Source organism: Cupressus sempervirens, chromosome 10, assembly GCF_028749045.1.
Source record: "Cupressus sempervirens isolate cs-2001-9-10 chromosome 10, ASM2874904v1, whole genome shotgun sequence".
Taxonomy (NCBI): domain Eukaryota; kingdom Viridiplantae; phylum Streptophyta; class Pinopsida; order Cupressales; family Cupressaceae; genus Cupressus; species Cupressus sempervirens.
The window spans coordinates 604837014-604862071 of NC_143127.1; positions in this window are offsets into that span (position 1 = coordinate 604837014).

Sequence of the window (25058 nt, forward strand, 5' to 3'; positions counted from 1 at the left end):
AAACTTTCTCATATCACCAGTCATGTGATGTGAACAACCACTATCAATGATCTAGTCTTTCTTTTCAACTTGTGAAATCAATGCACTTTCTTCTCTGATTTCTCTATCAAGATCATCATCTTTTATGGGCATAGATCCTAATTCATCTTCACTTTGGCTCTGATCAGATTCTTCTTCATCTTTTTCTTCATTAGCATATAAACAATTTCTAGATCTTCTAGATTTCAATCTACCCTTAAACTTCCTTTCTCTCTTAGGACATTTAGATGTATAATGACCATATTCATTGCAAGTCCAACATTTAAAAATATTCTTACCATCCTTTTCTCTTTCCACAAGAAGAGCCACTCCTTCTTGGATCTTTTCTTCAATGGATCTACTACTGCTAGCAATATTTCCCTTTGGTTTTGTGCTCCTTGCTAAACTAGGTTTGATGTCCAGTGAATTGAATGCTATTTCAACTTTTGCCAATTCTCTAGACTGTTTTAGATCAAATTCTGTAGCTTCCAATCTACCAAGCAATGTCTCTTTGGTGTAATTAATAGTGCAAGGTATCATCAGTTGAATCAATTGTGCTACTGACTCGAAAGGTAGTGTCAGACTTTTTAGGATCTTCCATATCACCTCATCATCAGATTTCTTTCTATCATGAGATGTGATTCCTACAACAATCTTAGATATTCTCCCAACATAGCTTCTTACAGATTCATCTTCCATCATTCTAGCATCTTGAAATGCATAATACAAATTTTGCAATCTAACTCTTTTTGCATGTGTGTCACCTTTATAATTAGCCTCTAAAGTTTTCCAAATTTCTTGAGATGTTTTGAGTAGTTTTACCTGACTATACTCACTTTTGAGTAATGCTGACAATATTGCTTCTCTTGCCCTTATGCTTCACATAAACACTTCTCTTTGTTCCTCAGTGCATGTTTCAAGATTATCTTCATCTACAATGTTCTTAGATATCTTGGTGACAAGCCAATATCTTGGACCTATGCACAAAATATGAGTCTTTATTTTATCCTTCCAGCTATCGTAGTTTGTGGCATTGTGTCATGCCCAAAAGTAAGGACAAAAACACATACACTATTTTTTTTTTTTTTTTTTTTTGTGTTAAAACTTAAAACTATTATTAGCTTGATATGCTTGTGCTCATAATATAAGTAGAGGTTCTGTACACTTCATCTACGTTTTATAATCTTCACGCGTGAAATTAACATTAAATATAACTTTCATCAAAAAAATGATCTTGAGCTAACTTACAATTTCAACAATCCTCAATCATAAACTGAATTAGTACAACTACCTAAGAGATAATTATAAATTAAATTGAATGAAAGAAATCTAAACTAAAGCATACTATGACAATTAATATTTAACGTATCCATTACTTCCCTTACCAATGAGCACTAGAGTTACACTAATTAATTAAACCTTTACTAACCACTTAACTCTAATCCTAAGTTTATTAGAAAGTTAACTCCTACATAATCATAACAATCCATCTTGCATCAATCTATCATTACAATTAAGATTGAAGACTAGGGTTAATTCAATTAGATCTAAGAGTCAACTGAACGTTATTTAAAACTACTAAAATTTTAGGTTCAACTTTTAAGTGCCAGTGTAGGGTACCCTCTAACTCTTCTCGCAATCTATAAAACTAATTATTAAACATTAAAATCATTCAAATCAAGATATTCAAATTTCCAAGTTTAAACTTTTATAATAACTAATTTAATATTAACATCATTTCTTAACACAATACATTTCCTCCTAATGCCTTCAAATTTCAAAACTAGTTTATCGATTAATACCATCCTTTATTAAAAATATAAACAATCTATAATTTATCTAGCCATCTAATACCCTAACTTAGAATACTATTGATCAAGTAACAGTAACCACAAATCCTCATGTAAAATTAACATACATTTCAACTAACTAAACATAAATATTAACTTGAACAATCCTTGACTATTAATATAAATTAACATAAATTAACATAAATTAAATTTTAAATTAACATGATTTAACACTACACTAACAATATAACAACTAAATTTAACTCAAATAAATTTAAAAATATCCTAGCTAAACTTCATATTGAAACACAACTAACCTAATTACTAATTAAACATGACTACTACTAATTAAAATTACAACTAAATCTAAACTAAACTTACTAACTTACACTTACCCAAGACTTAACCCCCTACCATACCCCACCTAAACTCACCCAAGCCATACCCCACCTACCTTCACGCTACCCAATCCCCACACGCTGACCAAGGTCTGTCAACGCTGACAGACCTGTCTCCACTGTCCCTTGCGTGCGTGAGGGCAAGGCTAGCAATACACATGGAGATGGAACAGGTGGCTAGGGGGTTGGTGGAAACGGGCAGGTGGTTGAAAACGCTTCCCCACCACGCCTTCTTCTTTCCCCACACACGCAGCGCACTGCCCAAGAGAGATGACAGTGGTACGTGGGTTGAATAAGGGATGGAGATTTAAGAGATAACCAAGAGTCTCTTAATTGGATGATGTAAAGGCATGAAATAAAGGTGGTGACATGGGATATTCACCTTAAGATTTAATTAATTGTTTTTTACATTGTTTGCCCCATTTTTGGTTAACTCACACTCCAACTCCCAATCAATACAACTGATGCCTAGGAGGACGTGGTTGAGAGATGGAGAAAAGTAGAGTAATGAGATAAGACATTTTTAGGATAGTTATTACTAAAGTTTTATAGTTGAGATAGGATAAATGTCATATCCAATTTAATTAGAGTTTGAAAATTAAGTTATTGCATTTGAAAGAAAATAATTATTAATAAGGAGTATCCAAGAGAATATTCTCTGTGACAAGGATGGGAAAATAAAACTTTTCCATACATTTTCCAGAGAGGATTTATTTGATCTGGAGATGCACATTTTTTTTTTCTTAAGAGGCCAATTTTGGCTAAGTGTTGACATGTTTCCTTGCTAAAATTCTTTGATACACAAGATGAGTTAAACATTTCTAGAGGCAATATGGAGTTATAATCTTCTAAATCTAATTGACACACAAGCATGCAAGGGAATATAATCCTCTTAATCAAATTGATTTTTACTCTTTATGAAGCTTAGCAAGGAATTATGATCTTATATTCAGGATTCAAAAAGGTGATGAATTAATCCTTATCAAATTTAATTGTATCACTATTGTAACTTAACAATGAAAGTGCTAGCTTGGTGATCAATATAGGATTGATATTATAACATGTTAATGTTCAAAACATTGAATTGAAACTTCAATACATCCATTTGCCTTTCATTATCATAATTGAAACTCAAAATTTCCCAATTTAAGACATTTACTATCATTCTAATTTCTCACATACGCATGCCAAAGTTTGGAAACACATGAGGGCATTGCAAGAAGAATTTCATAATCTTTTTCTTTCCTTTATTATTCATCCGGGTTCAAGGCTCCATCGAGAAAGAACCAGTAAGAAAACCCGATGTCTTTTCCACTACATCAAAATCAATTACAACTTAAAAAATATTACAATTCAATGAGATTTCTTCAAGGATTCCACAAGAGAACTTTTATCAAATTTCTACATTGCATCAAGGGTAAACATGGAAGAGGCAAGAACCAACATGGAGATAACAACACAAGGAGATAAGAAAATTGAACATGCATTCCCACGCGGTTGCACAATAGGTCCAACAATGGACCAATATAGGGGAAAGGTGGATTTTCTCAATAGGAGAAGTCAATCACCATACCTTCACTTAGCCCTTTCGGGGCTAAAAGTTCAAGAACTTCCATTCTTTCACAAGGCCCTTTCAAGGCTATATCCACAAGGATTTTCATTCTATTTCACATTCAAGAATTCTCAATAACAACAAGGTATGGGATGACAAGTAGGGGCCCATACACCCTACCCTTCTCCCTCCTCTCACCATGAGAGGAGACTCTACACCATTGAGGTCCAACTAAGGCCCTTTCCCCAACATGGCCACTTCTTCCCTATCCAAGGGTGAGTGTTGCCAAAAACATCCCCATGAAAACTTCTCAAAAACAAACAAAACATCAAGAAGGCATATGAATAACATCCAAAGAAGACAAGATAAAATCCCTCCCAAATCCACCCCCAACACACAAGCAAGAAATGCATAACTACACAATGTCTCCAACATGATTCAAGGAAGATTCAAAACATGAACACACATAAAGAACCATTCATGGAGTGAAGAACTCCTACCTTCATAAAAGAGTTATGGCAATGGTGGTTTGAGAAGAGCTTCCCTTTCTTCCTTCAATCTTCAAGGCTTCCTCCAAAACTAGAGGATTGGGTGACAAAAACTAAAATCCCCCAAAAATGCCTCTAAGTATGGTCCTTAACTCCACTAAGCTTCAAGTAACTCAAGATGGAGGTTTGGTTTCACTAACCCAAGTAAAGAGCAACCCATTTTCGAAATCAGCCTATAATAGGGTTTTTAAGAGACCCTAAGAGTCAACCTAGGAGGCTAAAGGGTTGGAAAGTACCCCCACCCATACCCTTTCCCATAGGGGTACTTAAATTTAATGTTTCTAAGCCTTTAAAAGCTTATTTGGAACAATTAAAGGTTAGGAGAATAGTAAGATCAAATTACAACCCTTTAAAGAATTACAATATAAAGTTAGCACAAAATTAACAAGTAGTTTAGCTTCGCTTCTTTGTTGAGTTGTCTTGGCTAATTTTCCTACACACTCATTGCACACATCAGTAGGTCCAAAACCATATGCATAATGTGAATTACATATTAGACGAATTATATGAATAAAAACATACATTTCTTAATAAATAGTTGTTTATCTAATTCTACTCATATTTCTAACCTTTTGACTTGCATAACCAAATGTGTTAGTGTTGCATACATTTTCTTCATCGTTATGCATATTTATAAGCATTAAATGACAAAATCAAATAACTGAAGTAAATATCACACATCGTAAAAATAGCTTAACCATGTTCAATGTATCCAATAATGTTCTGACATAACAAGCATGAGTATCAAAATAACAATGTATCATCGGTGCTAGGATGGGTCGGGCGAGGCCTCACACATTGAATCTAGGACTTTTCTTTCTGAACATATTCACCATGGATCTCCCAAAGTTGCTAAACTTTCTTTCAAGGACCTAAGGCTTTGATACCAATTGCTAGAAGAAATAGTTCACTAGTATAACTAAGAGAGGGGGGGGGGGGGGGGGGGGGGGGGGGGGGTGTGAATCAGTTATCTATCAATCTTAAACTATTCTTACTTTATCAACCAAATTAAATAACAATCATAAGAAATGCGCATACACAAATACACTAGATATGTTGACTAGGGAAACCCTTGATTAGAGGGAAAACCTTGGTGAGAATGATGCCCACAAAATAATGTACTAATTTGAATATTCCTTGCTAGAGGATGGACCTAGTTAAGACTCTGTTACAACACCTAGTACAAGAGTCCTTAGGAGACTTTGAATCCCTGTTAGGAGATTCCAACCCTATTAGGAGTTGAAGAAGGCAGCTTAACCCACTATCCAAACAGCTTCGTGATCAGACCAATGAACCCACTATCCAATTGATCTCAATACCATTCATAGATGTGAACAATCTCATATCTCTTCCTCTATCTAGTATGTCAGACTTCTTCATCTTTAGATCATGCAAACAGATCTAGAACTCATTAGTAACCCTCAAGGTTACCTACATGTATTAGCAGATTACTCTACCCTTCACAATTCACAAGTCTCTTATGCTTCTCGATCACAACCATGATATCTTAGAACTTGGAAAAAATATTTCCTTTATACCATACTCAATTATTAACCCTTTGAGTTGGCTCCACACACATAACATTAATTTGAGTCAGCTCCATGAATAAAATACAGATTTAATTAAAGCTTTCAACTCCAGTTGTACACAAACTTTCACATGTGCAACTTCCATACCTGTGCACTTGTTGGCATCATTAGTGGTCAGTATACATTCTCCAGTTAACTGCGCAACCCTTGACTCCAAACATAGTATGTTAAATTGATCATAATACAGAGACTGTTTCCTATGGTTCTCAGTAAATCATCAATATCTTATGTACACTACCGATTTAGGTTCTACGCACTTGACCACATGTCAAATACATGCTATAATATATGTTGTTAACCGTGCATGGGTAGATACACAATGTGGTGTCCTCAATACATAAATCTCAGTTTGTTGCTCTAACAGTTTTACTATCTTGTCATCAATGACAAACACAGTCATAATACTGTTCTACAATGTTTTCTCATAGCATCGGCATTCATGCTAACACCTTATCCTCCATTTCACCTAATAAACATTAAATCCTAACTTCTTTCCCTTTTCATCCCATGCATTCAAAGATGATGTCATCCCCACTGACCCCAAATCCTATCACAGGGCTGACATATTCCCCACCTTGGGAGTTGTATGCCATTCCCCATGCATATCCATTAGGGCTGGTACATTGACATGAAAAGGGGGGAGGGATGTTTGAAAATGTAATGATAAAACACCTTGATTCTTACCTTTCCATCGTCCCATGCGGGGTGGGGGGGGGGGGGGTGGGGGGGCGTATGACTGTTGCTTGGACAACATGGAGGATGTTGGGTAGTGGGCCATCCATTTGGGAAGCTACCCATGTTTATTGGAAAGGATAGTTAGATGGGTAGGGGTTAGTAGGTAAGGGTTTGTTAGGATGTTAGTGGGTGTGGTAGTTAGGATTTGATTAGTAGTTAGTTATGAATTTGTTAATAGTTAATTGTTATTATTAGCTATAATTTTTAGTTTGTAAGTTTATTGTATGAGATTTTTGTTAGTATAGGTGTTATTAAAAAGGTTTTTTTTTTTATTTTAAATATTTAATTATTGAAAGAGAAGGGATAGGCTTAAGTAATTATTTTATGGTTAGAAGTTATATGTTGGGGTTTAGATATTAGATTTAAATATTTTAATGAACATTCAAAATTTTCTTTTCTTTTTTTTTAATGATTTATTATGATAGATTTTAATGAAGTTGATAATTTCGAACATTAGTCTTAGGTGTAATGTGTGAGTGGAATCGAGGTAGTGTTAAAAGTTAGAGTTATGTTTAGCTGCTTATGTTTTAATGTTTTTTTGATTTTAAATATGGAAGTAACATATGAAATTATTTTATTTTATTTGGAAGTAATTAAATAATGTGTTATAATGTTTTTGTACATTTACTTAAAAGTTATTTTAACTCAAATTATGAGGGTTATCAAATCAAAAGGTCATTGGAAGAACCTTAGGTTGATAACCTGACAGTGGTTAGGAATATGATTCAAGAATGACATGAAAGTCATGAATAATTTAATAAATCAATATTTAATGATTTTAACTAGTTTAAAAGTTTGTTTTAATAATGAAAATTAAGTCTTAAGGTAATTAGACAAACTTTTTGAAATGATGAAACTAGTTCACCTAGGAGATTAAACTGGCACACCAAATGAATGGAAGATAACTTGATAACCTAATAGTGCTTATGAAACTTTATGAACTTAATAATGTGACTTGGGGAATGGTCAAATTAAGGTTGACTTAGTCAATAATTAGGTTTTACTCAAGCTGAATGCAGTATTCCTATGGCACCTTAACTTCAGTATTCTGAATTTGTATAATATGGTTGAAATGTCAACTCTACATCTTATTGAAGAATAATCGAAACACTTTTAATCCTTTGTCAACTTTCCATAACCTATTTAGTGTAGTTTGTAATAACATAGTGGGTTAATTAACTTTAAAACAAAATCCTTGTATTTTTGCCCTAATATTTTGGTCATGACAAGGAAGATGAGGAAGGAAAGAAAAAATGCAAAAAAGAATAAGGAGGAAGAAGATTGAAGGAAAGAAATAGAGAAAGAGAAAGCAATATTAGAAGAAGAAATAAAGTTCAAGAAACTTCTAAAATGAAGTAGAAATGGAATATTGTGATGCAAGAATTAACATTCTTGCCCAATCTGAAACATGTGGAAACAGAATCTAGAAAGGTAGGGTTTCAACATGAAGCTAACATACCTTATGTTACACCAACAGTTATACCTATTACAACATCAACAGCTACCCCAAGATTAGCAGTTAAAATATTAATGTTCTCTTTGAGAAAACTTCTTGAAAAGAACAAGTCCGTAAAGACTTTGGAAAGAATATTAGGAAAAGTGTTGGAAAGGATGCAAAAGATAGTTCACACAACTATCACAAATACAAACTTACAGGTAAAGGCAAAAGAATTGGTGAAATCTTTTGATGAAAAATTCACAACCTTGTCTAAAAAAATTTCATTTCAAGCACAAACAAAGCATGAGGTGTCACTGCTTGACACAATATTTAGCAGTGTTACAAATGACTTGTAGGAATTAAATGTGCGCATTAAAGAGCTAAGGAAAAGTATATGTGAAGGAAATAAATTGTATGGACAATGCACAATGTCATACAATCATCTATCAGAATTTGATAATCTGATTAGAGGCCAAATGAGTGAGCTTCAAACACTCACTATTAGGTTACATCAACTAGAGGCAAACATTGAAGATATTGGAATAGAGATGAAGAAAATTCACAATGATATTAGAAGAATTGAATTGGATAACAAGAAGGTAATAAAGAGATTCTCTATCTTTAGAGAAATTTATCTCCTAAAGTTATCATTTTGTAGAGGCAATTACAAGAGTGTCGTGCAGCAAAGGCATCCTATGATAAATTTTCCTATATTGACTTGAGCACAGTAGAAGTGGAATCTTATGCACTTTGTGCACTCATCGGTATCTTTGATATAGTCAAATAAAATTGGAAGAAGGAATTTTATAAGATGAAACATGACTTTATAGATTACATATCCAAAATGTCAAGTTGATCAGAGGCAAGCAACACAATTTTGTGTGTACAAATTTTTGACACCTTTGCCATTGATGTCAAAGGGGGAGAAGTATGTAAGGAAATTTTTATATGTGCATGTTTGTATATGTAAGGAAGATGTATGTAAAATTGTATATGTATATGTAAGGGGGAGTTTAGCTATGTATTGTACATGAGTGATCAGGAATGTAATGATCCATCAAGAGATGAATAAATTTTTAATGTTTTGAAGGGATTTCCTTTTGTATTTATTTTATTTTTATATGAAGTCATTTTGGGACTTAACCAATTTTCCCAAATCTTGCCATCAATGCCAAAGGGGGAGATTTTTTACAATATGGCTAGGTAGATGTATGATTGTTGTCATTTATGAAAATATATACTTTTGGTATTCCATGATGTTATCAGAGTTAGAAAATTTTCGGTGTTAGATAATTTGAAACAATGTAGAAATAGATACGATATGTATGGATGTCAAACTTTGAGTTAGTTCATACCCAGTTGAGGATCACTAGTTGACAGGGTCACAATGACATATGTCTGTGCATAGACTTGTACGAATAGTACAACACAAGTTACAATTAAATTACAATTTCAGGTAATTAGTAGAGCAAAATAGAGCATGACAACTAATTGAAGGGTACAACTTAAGGAATTATTTTGGAAACAAAATAATTACTTGATCATGTTATTCTGACATCCTAAATGTTTACCCTAAGTTATTTTAAATTTGGTCAAGCTCATAAAAGCATCAAAGCTAACTAAGAAGAGTTTTGTTAATTTGCAAGATATAAGTAAAGCTCATATCTTGCACAAATAATGTGAATTACGAAGGTGATGTGAACTATATGTTAAGAAATCTTAAATGATATGCAAGCCATGTGTGATGTGAAATCTGATGTATGATCAGAGTAAGTGCAGGATAGAATAGTAAGACATTATTATATGTATATCTACTCTTGTGAAGAAACTAAATTGTATATTGCATGTTAGGGTAGTGGGCTCTTCTTGCATACATTGTATTTTATCTATCAACTCCTAATAGGGTTGAAGCAACTCCTAGCAGGGTTGAGGCTTATAACAAGGCCTATTCCACTAATAAGGAGTAGACTCCTAACAGGGTCAATATCCTTAACAGGATTCTTTTTTTTAGTAGATTTGGGGTTTTTCCTTGTCCAAGGTTTCTCTAGTTAGCAAATAATGGTGTTATGAGCTCTCTTTGTGTATGGTTATATTTACTATTCAACATTATTGGTTTACTTTCATATACAAGTTATAAAGTAATTAACAATATTCAATTGTGGACAAAAGTTTGTAGAATATGGATTCACGCCCCGGCTCACCCCCTCTTAGTATTATCTATTTTTGACACAATCTCCCCCTTTGGCATTAATGGAAACACACAAACACATAAGTTATTACATTAAATAATATTACTTTATGAAATAATAAATTCCAACACATATTTAGTTATCTGGCTTCATTTAAGTTCTCTATAATAGGTTCATCATTAGGTTCTTCAAATCTTCTCCACTTTGACATATTCTCCCACTTTGGGTGTACTTTTCTATTTAATAGTATCTTAAATATATTTTATCAGTTATAAAATTAATCCCCCTTTGACTATACAACACTTCATATGTCTCTCTTCATCATTCTCCCCCTTAGGGTATCACCTTCACACATTTTCTCTCCCCAACTTGTTCATCTCTCCCTTTCTTTCTCATGGTTCCGTCAACAACAATGCCAAAGGTAGCTATAAATTTCAATTAGAAACCTATAAAACCTTGTAGTTATACCTTGTACATTACATGTAATGATTTCATCTGCTTCATGACAATCACCTTCAAACCTTTGGGAAAGAGTCTCTAAAGAGTGATCTCTTGCATCAACTCCACAAAGATATTCTAATAATTCATGAATTGATGCAACATAAATCTTATCCTAGTAAATATTGTCTAGGGTAGGGACCCCTAACTTACCTATCTAATACTCAAAAGCATCCTTAGCAAATGGCTTTGTAAATATATTTGCAATTTGCTCCTTAGACTTCACATACTCTAGTGTTACTTGTTTCTATCAAGCTTGGTCCCTCAAGTAATGATACTTGATAGACATATGCTTGTATTTTTCATGCATCACCACATTTCTTGATATGTTAATAGGACTTATGTTTTCACAATAGACACTAACAGGTCTTGTGACTTCTTCTTGCAAACCTTCCAACAATTGCTTGATCCATACAATATTTGGACAATTAATAGAAACAAAAACATACTCAACATCAGTTATAGATTGTAATATAAAACATTTTTTCTTACTCAATCATGTAATCAACCTATCTCCTAAAAATAAATCTCCATACTAGTACTCTTTCTTTCATTAATATTTCCTTCCCAATTAACATTAGTATAAGCTCTAAGCTCAAAATCACCTTCTTTATTATCCCATAAGCCATAATATTTCTTTCAGGTACCTAAATCTCCTCTTAAATTTAGTCATAAATGTCTCCTTAATATTAGATGAACATCTTGCAACTATTCCAACTACATGTGTAATATCAGGTCTACTATGTACACCATATTGCACTGTCATGTCTCATTCACTTTAGCAGTGTTTTCTTCCTTAGATAATTTTCATCTAGTGACTATAGGGGTCCTAATTGGCCTTGAGTCATCCATACCAAATATATTCAATATCTCCTTTTTGTACTTATATTGGGTCACATATATACCACCTAATGTTTGATGAAATACATCTCAAATTGTTTGCTCATCTAATTAGTGAATGATTTGCACAAAAAACATTACGACCAAATATTTTATCATCAACAAATATTTCACTTATTAGAACCTTATTTTCATCTTCACTTCTCAAGTACAAGTTACTATTTTCACTTGTGCTAATAAATACAATCTTGATTAGGTTAGAATACAACCTTTCATACCATTCTCTCAATGCTTTCTTTAATTCATATAGTTCTTTGTCCAATTTACATACCAAGTGCTTTTGATTTGGCTACAAAAATCCCATAGGTTGTTCAATGCAGACCTCTTGTTCAAGTATTCCATTTAGAAATGTAGACTTAATATACATTTTATAGACTTTAAATATCTTATAAGTTGCATAAGCCAAAAATGTTTTGATTCCTTCCAGTCTAGCTAGAGGTGAAAAGCTCTCACCATAATCAATACCTTCTTCTTGGGTATAGCCTTTACAAACAAGTCTAGATTTTTTCTCTCGTAACTTCTCCTTTATCATTCGGTTTGTTCCTAAATATCCACTTGGTTCCAATCACATTTTTGTCTTTTAGTCTCGGTATTAATGTACATGAATTATTTTTCTCAATTTGAGCTATTTCCTCATTCATAGCATTGATCCAATCATCATTATTGGGTGCAGATTTCAAATTTCTTGGTCCAAATTCAGGAATCAAACATGTATTGTCCTTGACCTTAATACTTTCCATGATTCTAATACTCTTTTCTCAAATTATTTTATCTTTTGAATGATTCCTTCTCACATAATTTTTTGAGATAGGTTCAAATCCATGATCTCCAAAATTATCTTCACTTGGTTAGGCTAAACATTATGCTCAGGTTGTTCCAATACGTGGCTTAGGTAATATACACTATTATTCAGTAGATCTCTTCTATTTCTTGGTGTGCCATTGTAATGCATTAGGTTGGTGCTCAAATAAAGTAGAAGATGTATCATCATAGATATACACAATTTATTTGTAATCTAGGTTCTTTATTTCTCTCTTCATCATCTTATCTACAAACTCATCAATTCTAGCATTTTCACTTTCAATCTTTGTGTTAGTGACTTTGTTCAAACATTTGTAAGCCCTTTTCTTAATAAAGTAACCTAGGAATATACCTTCATCACCTTTTCAATCAAACTTTCCATTCCTTTCATCTTTATGAATATAACACCTATTTTCAAATATTTTGAAATAACTTACATTCAGTGTATGACCATACCAAAGTTTACATGGTGTCTTGTTTGTCCCTTTCTTCAACTAAATCAATTAAGCATGTAAAAAAATACTTATAGCTTCTCTCTCAAATATTTGCACAACTCTTTTTTCAATTAGTAATGCTCTAGTACAATCAACAACAAATTTTTTTCTTCTTTCTACAATCTCACTCTACAATGGTAGTCTCAGTCTAAATAGTTGTCTCTTAATTCCATGCTCAACACAAACATTAGTCAATTCATCAAACATAAACTCATCACCTCTATTAGATCACAAAACAATTTTTTACCAATTTCATTTTCAACTCTTTCCTTGTACCACTTGAACATTTGAAAATTGTCATATTTAAACTTCAAAAATATATCTGACATCATTCTAGAATAATCATCAAGAAAAGATATAAAATATCTATCTTCATAATAGCTCTCAACTTTCATAGGACCACAAAAATCAATATGTACCAACTCTATAATTTCTTTAGATGAATGTGTATTACTTAAAAACCTAGAATTAGTCATCTTACCAAGATGACATTGCTTACACATATAACTGTTAGGTTTATGCATGTTTGGTAAGTATCTGACTTTCTTATTTCTACTCACTTTGACCATATTCTCAAAGTTTACATGACACAATCTCTTATTCCACAAGAAAAATTCTTCAATTCTAGAAAATAGACATGTACTAATAGTAGGATCTAGGTAAAAAAGATCACCTCTTGTTTTCTCTCCTATACCAATCAAGTTTCCATCATCATCTTAGATCTTTACCTTCCTATTCTAAAATTCCAATTTGTGACTTGTATTATTCAGCTATGAAAAAATCAACAAATTGTACTTTAGTCCTTAAACCTAATAAGCATCATCATGTCTAATTTTATCATTTAGCATCAATGGTCCTCTACCTTTCATAGAACATGGAACATCATTTCCAAATTTAATAGTTCCACCATGATATTCTTCTAGCTTATCAAACTTACTAATATCACCAATCATGTGAACATCCACTATAAATAATCCAAGTATCACTTTCAATAACATGAGAAATAAGATCTTTGCATTCCTAATACATTTCCTCATTAGGATCTTCTTTAATAGAAACATATACCACTTCTTCACCTTCATTCTCATCATTTGAATCTCACTCGGACTGATCCTCCTCAACAATATAGCATGACTTATTTCCTTTTTCCTTGTAGTCCATGTAATGCTTGTTCTTTCTGTATTTGTTAGCCTTCTTGTCTTTTTCTTTCACTCTTGTTCTTCTTGGGACATTTAGTAGTAATATGACCAACTTCATTACATTTAGAACATATCAGAGGAAGTTTACCTTTGAATCTTCCTTTAGCTCTTAGTAGCCTCCTTGTGAATAATGGTTCAATCACATCCATCTTGTTATCATATGAATTTGAATATCTCTCATCCTTTCTACTCTTTTCTTTATTTGAAAACACATTTTTTAGTGATGTCTTAAAAGCATTCTCAATCTTAGGCATACTATTATCAAAGTTAACTCAAATAAAGTTAATCTACGAAATAAACCATCAAGATTAAGATCATTAGTAGGCATAGCTCTAAATTCCTCAATCGTAGACACTCTTATAGAATAAATAGTCAATAGTGTTCTTAGAATCTTACTTACATCTTCTTCATTTTTTATGACCTCCAACAAATTTAATGGCACTCATGACTTCTTTGATTTTATTTTCATATTGAATAATGTTTTATGCTTTTTTCATCCTGATCTTGTCATACTTGCCTCTTAGACTTTCTTCTTTGGCTATCAATATATTCTAATCTCCACCATGCTCAAGTATCAGCTTATCCCACACCTCTTTAACAGTAGCACAGTCTTTGACATCATCAAACTCCACATCATTTACTGCAGAAGAATTATCAATCATCAGACTATAGTGTTATTTCTTTTTCTTTATCTCATCAACTGTCATAGGAGGACCAGTGTGTGTAATGGTTTTCTAGATAATATAATGCATTATCTCTATTTATAGATAGATACAACCTCATCCTGATTTACCATGAAGATAATTTCTCCTTGTTCAACTTCAATACCTCTCTCTTATACATCTTCAAGTCTTTAAATTTCTTCAAGCACTCAACTCTAATAACAATTGTTAGATAAATGAGGGGGGCGGGGGGGGGGGGGTAATCAATTATAAATAGTTATCCTACATCCCTTAAAAATATTTTTCACCAACCCAAACAAACTAGTACATTTGAGGCTCCTTTTTGATAGTTATCCCTTGATATTGCAATGCCAAGTCATCACACAACTAATAGAAGGAGGCATCAAATCCAATTTGTTGCAAACTATTGATGATTGATCTTTCCATCGATAGTTCTATGGTAAATTTCATCATCGTGCACATGTAGGGTGCCAAAAATTATCAATACATAGAATGTCAGAAAATTTGGTCTTTCATTGACATTGCAATGACTAGATGTCATAGTAGTTAAGCATATTTATTAGAACACACTGTTGCTAGAGTTAAGTTTAAAATTTGCAACACCATTTTTAGTGACAATGTTGTATAACCGATTAATACCCATTAGAAATGTTAGATGACTGGTCATTGAACTTGATAGCAGTCATATGACATCAACACCAAAAATGTGTTGCAGAATTTTCACTTGCCATCAATTTTGTTATGGCTACCATGATTTTAAGAAAAAAGCATTCAATTTGGATTACTTGCTACATGATCATGATGGGCATGAATAATCCTAGGCCTAGTTATTGTTTATAATTGTAGTATAGTCTATGCACAACATACTATGGTATAGTTGGTAATATTAATACTAGTGCATAGAGGAAGATTATACTATGATCATAAATAATAATTAGGCCTAGGACTATTCATACCCATTGTATGATCACACAAAAGATAATCAAAATAATCCTTTATTGAACTTACCCATGGCCCCACAAACTCCATTATGTTCCCTTATAGATGGAATGTGGAAGTAAAGCCAAGAGCTTGGCCTATAGACACAAGGAGTTTCATTTAAAGACTCAAAATTTTCCATTATTATTATAACCAAAAACACAAAATGACTAAGGCTGAAAAGAGAAAATGTTTCATCATTATGATCCATGAGTCGTCATTTTCTCTTGTCAAGCTTACCCATCCTCCCCAATAGCCTATGATTGCATGCAACACATACACATATCTACATGCATAGCGGAAGTAATAGTTTATGAAAGGGAAGTGACTTATATTGATTAATCAATATAAGATAGTCAATGTTATAAGAGTCTCACTGCTGTCATGCCCAGGTCACCAACAAGTTTTGCTTTAATATTTAAAAGTGATAATAGGATAAAATGTAATAAACAAGTATTCAAATAAATTCACTTAACTTCCTCACGCACATGTATAATGATAAAAATTAAGCACAACTCAAATGCAATTTTTTTTTAAAACATATTTTAAACTTAAAATTGCATAGCTAAGTATATATCAACATGTTATCTGATAAATCTAATTTAAATGAATGTGATTACCAACCATAAAAATGTGCAGTAAGGTAACACCATCACATCTGATTTTTAAATTACATATGCAAAATTGAAAACAAAGCTATAAGACTCAATGCAAGCATATTTACTCAAACACCATTTTATTGGCAAACCTGATTCAAAGGCTCAGCCGGGAAAGAATCAGGAAGAAAACTCGGCTTCGTTGCCAATCCAACAAAGTTTGAAATACCAATTTACATAGGATATCAATCCCAAATTTCAACAATATAATTGAATTTTCTTCAGGACCCTCATCAAGGGATTCATAACAAAATCTGCAACACATTTCTACGAACCGTGGAGGAAACAAAATCTGATCAGGTGATAACAAGCATGACCAAGAAACAAATCAAACATGCATATTCATATAAAGTTTTCACTATATGATTCACAATGAATCAACACTAGGGAAAGGTGGATTCTTCCAACCAGGAGAAGTCAAGCACAACACCAAACAGATGCCCAATTGGGGCTATAAACCAAGAACTTCCGTTCTTCCATTTCAACATACCATAATCATACAAGGTTTGTGCTGACAGGTAGGGGCCCATAACACCCTACCCTTTCTCCTTCTTCTCATCCTAAGAAGAGACTCTACACTGGTTGGAGTCCGACTAAACAGACCTTTCCCAAAATTGGCCACTTCTGCCCTCTCCAAGGGTGAGTAATGCCAAAACACCCATGCAAGAACATCTCAAAATTCAAAATATAAACATGAAAAGAAATCATCAAAAATAACATGGTTTTCAAATCTTCCCAATATACCCACAATCCTACAAACATTCACACAACAACAAGGTAGCATAAGCAAGAACAAACATGAAATCTGAACAAAGGAGGTGAGAATTCCTACCTTCACAAAGAGGTAATGGAAAATGAACAAGTTTGAGTAGAGCTTTTCCCTTCCTTGCTTCAATCTTCCAAGACTCCTCTCTAAATGTAGAGATTGGGTAACAACCTCCACTAGTCCAAGAAGGGCCTCTAAATAAGCTTCAAAACTCAACCACCCAAAGGATCAATAACTTCTCCCACCCAATTGCAATTCTAGAAACTCCTAACTCTACTCTCACTAGGGTTAAACATTAAGTGGAGATGAGGTGAGGTAACTCAAGATAACCATGGTCAATTTTCGCACAAAGGCAAAAAGAGACTTTTTGAGTGGCCTCAAAAGTCAAAAAAAGGGGCTTAGGGGTTGGAAAAGACCCCTAACCCATACCCATACACTTTGGGTATAATTATTTCATGTTTTAAGGCCTTAGGAATAGGTTTAGAGCCAAACAAAAGCTAGGAAATAATTAGGACCAACTAACAACTCTAAAATGTAGATTAAGCTCTAATCTGGATTAAGGATGACTAAACTCGATTAAGAACAAAATAAGAAAAAGATACTAACTTAATCCAACTTAGGTCCAAGGTTTACATAGCTAACCCTAACTAGCACGATATAGAGCACAAACAATTCACGAGTGTCAAGCGACACTAAAAGAACATAGTTACAAACATTAACATTTACTGATCACAGAAAGATACATACATACATCTCACAATAAATTTGATTACGAACAACAAGGTTTCTACAATGAGCACATAGGGTTCAGTTCTGTTCCTCTGTCAGTTTCCTCGGCTAAAATATCTGCACACTCATTACACACATCAGTAGTCCCAAAAATCACATGTACATATGTATATATACATATCAGGAATCACATAAATTAAAACATCCATCTATAACAAAATCAAGGCTCCTCTCATCCTATTCAATTCTTAACCATTTAAAATATCTTAAACCAAAATGTTAATCCTACCTTTTTACTTAATTCATCAATATACATATACATAAAACCTTAAATGACGAACGTCAATATCTAAAAGTAACATCACACAACATAAAATAATATAATATGTTCAAGTATCTAATAATGTCTCGACATCTCGAGTCATGAGTATCAAAATGATAAACAACTAAGGCTACAAAGGGTCAGGGCAAGGCCTCACATCATTTAATCATCAGTAATTACTTAATCAATATGACATATAACTTATTCATTAATTCAGATTAAGTACAAGAATAATCATTGTTAGGCATGCATATACCTAAACATCATAACATCACCAATAGTGAATATTGAACTATCTAAATGCATAGAATCCTAATCATTGAGGTAACAAAATCAATAACATCATCATTAAGTGAAACACCTTGTTTTATTGTTAGTGCCAACATAGTCATTCTCTAATATTTAAGTATTAAAGCATGGATGTATCTTTTGTTCTCATTTTTCATTAGGACATCTAAAAACCTACAACATTACTCCATATCCATTCAAATCTCCTACAACAGATTTGACAGAAAAATTCATATCTAATAAGTACATACGAGGAGGGACCTTACAACTACATACTTTCATATTTTAAAATTAGTTTGATTTTATTTAGTCATTGTTTAACATTAATGAGTCATACTATTTACCAAATTTCCTCTTATTAAATTAGCATTTTAAGGTTAAAATATTTACATATGACACATGTTTCATATAATATAATTCCATAGGTTTCAATCTTACTTTAGGTTGTGCTTCTTCTTATCTATTTCAACCAAATGTTGAATGCCAAGAGTTGGATCTTCTTGCTCTTCAACCTCTTTTCAATTTTTTTTCCAAATTTGTAGTTTTCTTTGATGTGAGTTAAGTGCCCTAATTCCCTAGACATCCTAAGATGAAAATGAGAATTGGCTTACCACTAAGAATTTTGATTTTACAAGAGGTCATTAATACTTATGTACCTTTTGGAAAGAAAAAGAGAACTCTAAAATACAATACTTACGCCTTATTGAAAGCATCATCTATGTTTTTGTCAATACCAACAGATTGCTAACCATCATCAATAATAATAAAATGTGGTGGTGTTCCTCCTTCTAACAGACTATAAGTTATCATTTTGATTAACATAAAGAAAATTAAATGATGTATGTGATAATCAATGCCATATAGGAGGGAAGACTGATTAACAACCCTTATAGCAACAATATTGTATGTCTCACTATCTCTGATGTGCACTAAATCTTGTGCAAAGTCAATTGTCTTCCCTATCACACTATGTGTAATCTGATAGATAGAGAGAAGGTTAGAGGAAAAAGATGGAACATAAAGTAAATCATGAAATGTATCATCATCAATGTCAATAGAACATTTCCCACATATAGTCATAATAGTGTTGTTCCCCATCAAAATATGTGGGCTAGGAGAAGCCTCAAAAGAAGAGAACAGATCCTGAGAAGATGCCATATGGTGTGAAGTAGTTGAATCTAGTAACCATCTAGAAGAGGGTGGACTAGCATTTGCACATAGTGCATGACCCTTTCCTATATCTTTACCATCTAACTGAAATGATGATGATGAAGATGATCTATGAGAAGTAGAAGGAATATCAAAGTTGCTCTTCTAAACGAGAGTAGTCAAATATGAAACTTGTTTGGAATATCTATCTAACTTATTCTCATAGAAATGAAACTCATCATGATTAGGATTATTATAATAAGCACAATTAGGTCTTTCTGGCTTTGATTTACCCCCTTTAGGAGGAGGTGGCCCTAACGAATTATGACTGCTAGAATCGGTCTAAGATTTTGTAGAATGAGATTTATGTGTCTTCTCCTTCATCCCTGAAGATGGTCGAGCTACCAATGCATAAGTGTGTGAGCCTATGAGAGAATCCAACTAAGAGAGCTTAGCTTACTCTCGAGTCAAATGATCACAAAAAACCTCAAAGGATGGCATGGTAAATCTATTACCCAAAGCATCTTTGGTGGAATAGAAGGTAGAAGCAAAAATCTAAAAGTTTTCACGAAGCTTAAAAGAATCAAATAGATGTACTCAGTGTCAGTCTTGGTTTTCCCACAACCCTCCAATAAAGATCTATATAGATTGAACTTCATCAAGAAATTCTCAATGGAAGGAAAAGAATATGGTGGTGTGGTGGTGGTGTTAGGATAAACCACGGACAGAAATAAAAACTACATGCAAATATAACCAATAACAGAAAATAATAGAACACACAGAAATGAACACAAGGCACCAAGATTTAACATGGTTCACCCAATCCCTGGGCTACGTCCACCAAACAGAAAGTCCGATCTTATTACAATCCAGTGATTACAACCTGATTACAATCCATAATCCCTTACAGCTCAATACTGCCGCAAGAACCAATTTCGTATCACAACATAATAAAAAATACCCAACCCTAAGCCCTTTTATACAAGTATTAAACCGCTTTAGGGTTATAACATGTCGGCCATAATATGTCGGCTACCATGTCGGCTACTTCCAAAAAAAAAAATTGAACCCCACTATTTATGAAGTATGTACAGTACTTTCCTGATCAGTCACCACAATCTAACAGGTGGTGCCTTGGCAGCGCACTGGTGGTTCACCAGTGGCTAGAGGGCAGCACTACAGGAGTAGGTTGTTGGTAGTGGGAGAGTGACATCGTAGATGAAGGTGGTGCACAGGTCACAAAGCGGTGATGCGATGGCTAGCTACTAGCATTGACCATAGTAGTTCTACTATGGTTAGGAGACCACAATGGCAACCATTGTGGTTAATTAACCATGGAAATAAAAAAAATTATGTTTTTATATTCATTTATTTTGCAAATTTTTTATTATAAAAACCTGCCTTGGATTGTCTATAGAGGTCGTATGACCCTGTTATGCAAAAACAAATTGCCTTCCAAGTCAACATTGTCCAAAATTGACAAACTTTATATGAAAATGAGGGATTCGATGCCTTTTGAATACAACCATGAGGTCCGTTTAGCCTCAAAGTGCTCTGAAATAGAGACCCTCTATTTTCATAGAAATACCCAAAAAACACCAAATCTATTATGTCCAACCCTTGATCTTTTTTAAACAAGAACATGTAGTCATAGGCAAGGCTCTGATACCATGTAAGATTTGATGATGAAAAAATTCATAGATCCCTAAATATCCTACATTCATATAACTTGTTACAAGGAAGAAAGAAAGGCAGAGAGAGAGAAGGGTTTGCTCAATAAAAACAAGAAGATTGAATTTACTTGTGCAAAATAGAATGAATGAATTTACAACCAATCAATCCTTATGAAGGAGATTGAAACCCTAAAAGGGAAACATTAAGAGGTAAATGACATTTCATTACTAATTAATTATTAAATGAAAATGCAAAGTACATATAGTGCAATCTTAAGAAGGGAGTAAAGGTAATTTAATAAATGAAATTAAATTAACAGTTTACTCTAACAAGAATTACCTTTTCCCTCAAAATTCACACCTACATGTTCCACATGTTCAAAATCCACATTCACCAAAGGACAAAAACCATGTCCCCCTTCATTGTGATCATGTTGCCTACAATGTCTCTAAGATGTTGTGATTAGAATTCTTTAATTCTTTAAGCCCTTGCATTTTTTGCAAGAACAATAACATTTTCCATCACCTTTCTTTTGAACTGAGACCACAATCTAGCAATTGTCACCTTATTTTGTTTTGGGTTCATTTTGTTAGGTGTGGACTTTCTTCACATGTACTTGCTTTTATCAAGAACTTGTTCAAGGTACAAACTACGTAAAGTTGCACATTAATCCTCTAAAAAAATTAATCCTCGTGTGGATTTATAAACCCTTTAAAATGCAAGAATGGAAAATTGCAAGTCATGGTCAAAATCAGACTAGGTAGTGGAACTTGAATTCCTTGAATTCCAACACTAAGTCAAAATCCATTGGGGTGTTGGAATTTTATTTCCAGTTCATGCTCAAAATCTATACAAAATCTTTATCTCTTGGAAACAAACATTGCTAAAGAAATATCTTTTGGCATAGTTTTACAATACTAAAATTAGATCTCTTCAATACCTTTCCAACAATGTAAGTAGTTTTCAATTTTGGGCACCAAATAGAAACTCATGACTCCACCAAGTTGGGGTATCCAATTTCATAATTTTTTGGAATTTTGTAATTTTGTAGTTTTTTTTTTCCTCCAAGAAACTCTTCACTTTGAATTGGTTGGAATCGTGTGATTGTTGGGATTGTAGATATATGTATAAAACTCATTTTGTGTAAGTTACTGGAGACTTTTGATGCATACAACTCTTGTTACGAGTTTTTCTAATGCCCATTTTTTCTCAATATACTTGGAATTTCTGCATACCTATTTACTGCAACTGAATTCTCCATTGAATTAAGATCACTGAAGGAAGAGAATGTAGAGATAGCAGAAGCCAAATAACCCAATTGACACAAGAGTTTGCTGATTTGGATTTAGCAAATGAAGGAATGGATGTTGTAATCAAATTTGCAGGTGGATTTTTTGTTACAGTTTCTTTTGAAGGTGGTTTTGATGTCAGATTCAAAAATTGAAGGTGTTTTGTGAAGCCTGCAGACATAGAGATGCATACAATTTGTTAGTTCTCTTTCAAATTTAAAGCTTATGTGAGTTTGTTGTGATGGATAATTTTTACATCATTTTGTGATGATTTTATTAGCCCCTATGGTTTTCATATCAATGTTATTTCATCTTTCTTTAACATATCAATTCAGTTGGTTTGGTATGAGTAATTTCCATTGGAGTTTGCATATCTTTTACAATTGTTTGAAGCATTTTTGTATTGCAATTTATGTCTAAGAGAGGTTTTTTATTTATATAGGTGTGGTAATGTGGTTTTGTTTTAAGAGCTCATTAAGGTATCTCCATTAGTGTAATTTGTAGAAATGGTTTTGTGGTATGTACAAGGAGTCCCCTGCATCAAGAAGAATACTAGAATGTTTTCTTGAATTTTGAATCTCATGGTTGTTTTAAGTTTTCAAATTTAAGTCAAGTCAATTGAATGGCTTTTACAAGGTGTGTGTGTGTGTGTGTGTGTGTGTGTGTGTGTGTGTGTGTGAGAGAGAGAGAGAGAGAGAGAGAGAGAGAGTTCCCCTACATTAATATGATTAAATTCACAAAATACTGGGACTTTTACTAGAGATGTCACTCTTTTTGAGGAGCCACGTTACAAAAAATGCAAAGTTCTAGATTTGTCAACTTTGCATGTTACAAAAAAATGACATTGATCTAACAATTTATTATTATTTTTAATGTCCATATTTTAAACATGCCAAAACAAGAAGAAAAATAGTATTGAAGCACCAAACTTTCCTAATTGAATGCATCTATCATTATTTAAATAAAAAGTTATTGATCAATATTTGCTTATTGGCAATCATCTACCTAACATTTGCAAAATCTACATATAAATGTTGAATAGAAAATTACTGACCACTTCGTTGGTGCAACCAAATATAGCTATAATTGAAAAAACTTCTCAATGATCCAATATCTTACCAATGAAACAAAACATTGTACTTGGTGGTGCTTATTTTGAAAACTTCTCAATAAAATATAAAGGTACTATTACAACCTAAGGGTCTAAGGATAAATCAACAAAATAAAACCCCTAGAGCTTTAATATATGTAAGCGACCTATATTGACCTATCCTCCTACTACTCCCACATGCCCTAAATGTGGTTGTTCTAATCCAATGATAGAAAAGGATTCTTCAAGTCACCAAGATATAGATGCGAATATAATCAAAGGTGCACTAAAAGACTTGAAATTCTAATAATTTAGCTTATTAAAGAAGCAATTGTAAATGACGTGATAGGAAGAAGAGTGAATTCCAAATTCAAATTTTTTGATGACGTTTGGTTATTTGGATATGCTACCTAACATGAAGATGATGTGTGTTTTAGGGATATTAAAGCCAAATCTAAAGGAGTGAGATAACAACTAAGTTCGTCGATACTTTTAGATTTTTTCTTGTTAGCTCACATGGAATTTATTTTTCCTAACAAGTCAACGGGTTTGCATAGTTTTATTAGAGTTACCTTAAGTAAGGGTTCACCTACCATGCAACTATATCAGGTAGAAGTTTCTTTTTTGTCAGATCCATTTTTGAACTTCCTTGAGTTTCTCCAATTAGTATATAAGGTGTCTCTTTTATTGGTTTTAATACGTTTATGACTCTTTGGATAACACATTGATAATTATGCATTCTATGGGTTCCTCCTACATCCTTTTACAATTAATGTTTGTATTTAGAGCCAATTGTTCTCATGTTCCTTGTATAGTCAAATGTTAAAACAATTAAGGTCTATTTATTCAACAAAATACATGGCTTGTTTTAAATTTTAATTATTTAAATATCATCATCATTTATACCTTAAAAATGAGCCTTATTTTGTGAAAAACTATGAAAAAATCATAAATTTGTGTAATGTTGTTCAAGATGTTTAAATCCCTAATGAAAGAAGGTTTTCAGTGCTCAAAATTTGAACACACATAACCAATTAGGTTTTGAGTGGTTGAAAAATAACTTGGATAAAAGTACACCTTAACCTTTCATAAGAAATTATAATTTTTTTTATGAAAAGAATGTCTTTCTGCATTTTAAAAGAAACAAGAAACATTGTTTGAAAGAGAAAACCATGTTTCGTAACATCATTCTTACAGCAATGCATGTATTTGTCTTTTCTCTCCACTAGATTTATATCTTTTATCATTTATCTTAATCTATGTATATGATCAATGTGCACTTCTT